We start from the raw sequence: 5,209 nt of genomic DNA, 5'->3' as shown, positions 1-5,209 counted from the left end.
GAAGGAAACAAATCAAATGAGAGGAATGACGGCATGAAAAGGAGCGATACTCGATGGAAAATAGAATAAATTAGAGAAAATAAGAAAACAGGATGAAATGGAATGCCGTAATGATATAAAAATGAAAAAAGATTTAAAAACAAATAGTAAAGGTGTCATATTGAAGGTAATTGACGGCATGTTCTAAAAGTGAAAAGAAGAGAGAGAGAGAGAGAGAGAGAGAGAGAGAGAGAGAGAGAGAGAGAGAGAGAGAGAGAGAAGAAGAAGAAGAAGAAGAAGAGAGACTAGAACCCCCCCAAGGAGGGAATCACATCGGCCGTGAGTCGATACATATCTAGCGCTGCTCAGAATATGACCTTGACCTACTTTCACCAATTTCGAACTCGTTGGAGATTTTCATCCCTACTACACACCTGTAAAATTTTGTGATGATATCTTGAGCGGTGACGAAGTTATCATAGCAACAAACACACAGACCTTGACGTACATTCACCAATTTCGAACTCGTGATCGAATTTTTTCCCTACTACCTACCTGTAAAATTGTGTGATGATATCTTGAGCGGTTGCGAAGTTTTCGTGCTGACAAACACACACACACACACACACACACACACACACACACACACACACACAAATTGAAATCGATACCAGCTGCTCTATTGCGGCTCGTAGAAAAGAAGAAGAAAAACAAGAAGAGGAAGAAACAAATGTATAAGGAAGAGACGCGTTACGGAAAAGGAACACAGGGACGGGGAAGAAGGGTACAAAATTTGTATACAAGCAACACTCCTACGTTCCTGATAAGACGTACATGGAAATGGATATGAAGCATAAAGTGAAGGGGAAGAATCCATCCATCCATCCATCATCCAATCCAACATTGCCCCATGAGGAGCGTAGGAGCCCCGGGCTAGGCAGTTGGTCCCTACATTTAAGATGAGAGTGACCAGCCTCACTCATCCCTGAGTGGCATTACATGAGCAATCAACCTCAACCAGCCCTTGGATATAAACCTTCACCGGCTCAATCCGATTGGAGCGCCATAATTATCCACTAAACCACCAGGCGCCAAAATTTGGTTATATGGTTACCACCCAGCGTAGTAAATGATTTCCTGGTGTGCAGGAAACCATTTGGCTTGTCATTCAGTGTAGAGTCACCCACAGACAGAAGGAAGAGGAAAGAATGAAGGAAAGAAAGACAGAAGAGGGAGTGTAAAGTTACCCGTAGGCAGAAGGACAAGGAAAGAATGAAGTAAAGGAAGACAGAAGAGGATGGAAGGAAAGAAGGATGGAGGAGAGGAAAGGGCAGACACCCGACAGCAGCACTACATCGAGTGAGTGGATGGTGAGCGCCCCCACTTACCACAAAGTAAACAAAAACAACAGAAAGAAAACAAGAGACATCTGAGAGCGCTGGGGACAAGGAAGTGACAGTGTTAACAGTGTTGTAGAGGGATGTGGGTAAGATAAAGAAGGTGCTAAGAACGAAGGGATGAGGAAGGAAGTTGAAAGACTAAGATGTGTAGATATGATTACAGGAAAGCGGCCATACCACGTTGAGTACACCGCTTCCTGTCCGATCAGCGAAGTTAAGCAACGTTGGGTGTGGTTAGTACTTGGATGGGTGACCGCCTGGGAACACCAGATGCTGTTGGCATCCCTACGTGTCAAGTGGGGTTGGTGGAGGATTAGTGCCCCTCCCTGTAAAACAATTAACTCTAAGCCCTTGGCCACCCCGTCTGGGATACATGGCGTCTGGCAATGAATGAATGTTTGATGTATTTTCGTCATTCCTTTTTCCTTTGTGGATATCAGCATATATATATATATATATATATATATATATATATATATATATATATATATATATATATTTAATTCAGTGTTGGCCCATGAGAAGCGTAGGAGCCCGGGACTAGGCAAGTTGATCCTGACATTTAAGATGAGAGTGACCAGCTTCACTCATCCCTAAGTGACATTGCGTGAGCAGTAAACCCAAACCATCCCTTGGATATAAACCTGCACCGGTTCAATCCGATTGGAGAGCCTTAATTACCCAGTAAACCACAAGGCGCAATAAATTGGTTATATGGTTACCACCGAGCGTAGTGAATGGTTTCCTGGTGTACAGGAAACCTTTTGGTTTGTCACTCATTGTAGTCACCCGTACAAAGAAGGAAACTGAAAGAACGAAGGAAAGATAGACAGAGGAGGAAGGATGGAAAGAAAGGAAGAAAGAGAGGAAAGGGCAGACACTCGAGAGCAGCACTACATTGATTTCGTGGATGGTGAGCGCCCCCACCTTCCACTTTATATATATATATATATATATATATATATATATATATATATACAGTATATATAAACGAAGAGAGAGAGAGAGAGAGAGAGATCCACGAACAGACGGTCGGGCATACGTACAAAGGGTAAGAGGAGGCTGTAGACAATTTAGTTCGCGGAAGAAAAGGAAAAATAAAGATAAAGAAAATTGAGCGGAAGGAAATAACGGAGAGGGTGGAAGGGAAAATACTTTCAGGGTCGGTTTTGCCAATATTGGTGTGTGTTGCTGGCCGTAAAAGCAAAGAGAGAGAGAGAGAGAGAGAGAGAGAGAGAGACTGTGTACGTGTTGCTGCTGTGATAGCAAGAAAAAAGCACAGCAAAAGTGTGGGCATTCCCCTTCTACCTTTCCCACCCAAGTGTGAGTATGGAAAACGATATACGCCTAGCCCAGGTAAAAAAGACAGGTGTAGGAAGTTTTACAGGAAAGGAGAAAAAGTTATTCTACCACTGTATTTGATCTGAAAACTTTGTCTAGCCACATGGTACAAGGCTTTGTCGATGAACTGTCAAATCCACCTGTTGGTATCCGATTTCAGGTGTTGCAGAATTTGTATGTGAGAAAGGTGACAGGCCATCATGGAAATGCTTTATATCGACATTCCGCTCGATCTTTCTCGTCATGCTGGCGTTTAAAGTACATACTGTATGTGCTGACAGTCGATGGCTTCATATCTGTGAATTATTTCCAAAACCTCACATACCTACCATCACCGATCCCTAGTTGCTGTGGTAGTTCAGTTCTTGCAGCCTTTATTGGTACCCATGTGCCTGAGGGATGGAATTTGTTCAGTAGCCCGTGCCTCGACTCTCTCAAACCTCAAGATATCTTTCTTCTATGTCGATGACCGAAACTGCAAATCATATATTAGATATTACCCCTTATATAAATTAGAACCCTCTGCAATGTTTCCTCTGCTTCAGTTCACTGTCTGGGAGAAAGTGATGTCATCCTGATTTATATACCCAGGCTTTCGCCAAACTGGTACAATTGATTATATTTCCTAGAAGACAGTTTTTGGCTTTTGTGTCTGCTGGGTCAATTTACGTCATCTTACATATGTTCACGATTGATGGCATTTGCCACTCTACAGATCACTTGCCACTCTTTACAGCAGGTATAGAAGTCAAAGATATATGCTTGAGATTCCTGGTCAGACCATGGAGCTTAATTAAAGTTGCTAAAGTCTACGGGACAGAAACAGGAACTTCGTGTCCCTAACATGGGGCGTCGCAAAGGTACAGGTAGTTAAAATATTCGGGTATGAAGAAACTCCTAACCAAATACGTTAGTGAATGACAGATGACAAGGCGATTTCTAGGAATCCTAGCACATCTTCAAAAGTCCCCCCACAGTGCTCTACTTCTGTCCTCTGGAATGGCGAATCGTTACCTCCATCCTTTGTGTCGTTCGTAGGTTTTTCAATCCGCCTACCAATGCCAAAAATTATAAAATTGCCGTAAACGGGAAGAAAACAGAGAGAGAGAGAGAGAGAGAGAGAGAGAGAGAGAGAGAGAGAGAGAAGATGACCAGGAAAAGAAGCTGAACACTCTAGCAAAATCTCTCACTGAGCTTCTTTCTCTTTAAAAAGAAAAAGCTTCAACCACCAAAGATCCCACTATGGTTCTCTCATAGTTAAGTTTTTATTTTACTTCCCCTCTAAATAAAAGGCCTTATTACTGATAGCCTTAGCGATACTTCCCCTCCCAGCACAATCTAATATTCTGCTTCACCTGTCAACACAAACTCTCTCAATAATTTCAGTCTCATCTAATGCTCTCACTGCATCCCTTTCCAGTAGAACCTCACAGTGCTTTCTCTAAATGAAAAAAAAAAAAAAAATCATACCACCTTTCACCGCCATCCCCTCCCCAACAGTAACTCCCAATAAGATGTCCTCTCAACAGAAGGTCTCACCGATTCCACTCCCAGCAAAAGTTCTTACCATGTACTCCCTTCCAAAGAAAACTTTCACGGTGCTTTCACACTCAACAACAGCTCGTACGATGCTTCTCCTTTCAGCCAGACCTATTACTCTGTTTCCCTTCTCAGCAAGTCTCTCACTGCTTCACCTCCCAAAAGACCCTCCCAGCAAAGGCGCTCACTGATTTCCATTTTTCTGCAAAACCTGCTCATTCAACGAAAGGACTTCGTCTACACAATTCTCAATGTTTATTTTTCCTCTCAGCAACAGATCCCAAACTGCCAAAATCCTCTGATGTTTATGAAAGCCATCCATCCATCCATCATCCAATCCTACATTGCCCCATGAGAAGCGTAGCAGCCCGGGGCTAGGCAGTTGGTCCCGACATTTAAGATAAGAGTGACCAGCCTCACTCATCCCTGAGTGGCATTACATGAGCAATCAACCCCAACCACCCCTTAGATATAAACCTTCACCGGCTCAATCCGATTGGAGTGCAATAATTACCCACTAAACCACCAGGCGCCAAAATTTGGTTATATGGTTACCACCCAGCGTAGTAAATGGTTTCCTGGTGTTCAGGAAACCATTTGGCTTGTCACTCAGTGTAGAGTCACCCACAGGCAGAAGAAAGAGGAAAGAATGAAGGAAAGAAAGACAGAAGAGGGAGTGTAAAGTCACCCTTTGGCAGAAGGACAAGGAAAGAATGAAGGAAAGAGAGACAGAAGAGGATGGAAGGAAAGAAGGATGGAGGAGAGGAAAGGGCAGACACCCACTACATCGAGTGAGTGGATGGTGAGCGCCCCCACCAAAGCAAATTAAGATAAAAAGTTCTGTCAGTCAAACTACTATCGTCTGGCTATGAAAAATGAGAATTAAAAAAAAAATGTGATGGAAGAATTAGCGAATAGTATTTTTAAGCCTTTCCATCAGATTGCATAGT

The 5,209-nt window shown here is 42.9% G+C and overlaps 1 non-coding gene across 1 annotated transcript; it reads left to right on the top strand.

The window, feature by feature from the left end:
• The first annotated feature begins 1,542 nt into the window (after window positions 1–1,542).
• Window positions 1,543–1,661, top strand: LOC145415406 (5S ribosomal RNA). Its single transcript, XR_013900080.1, has one exon. It is a non-coding gene; the product is annotated as a 5S ribosomal RNA (ribosomal RNA).
• Window positions 1,662–5,209: the final 3,548 nt, after the last annotated feature.

The sequence above is a fragment of the Coenobita brevimanus genome, chromosome 1, assembly GCF_032717465.1.
Source record: "Coenobita brevimanus isolate Jiangsu-jjx chromosome 1, ASM3271746v2, whole genome shotgun sequence".
Classification (NCBI taxonomy): domain Eukaryota; kingdom Metazoa; phylum Arthropoda; class Malacostraca; order Decapoda; family Coenobitidae; genus Coenobita; species Coenobita brevimanus.
The sequence above is the reverse complement of the archived record's forward strand: the minus strand, read 5'-3'. Positions and strand labels throughout refer to the sequence as shown.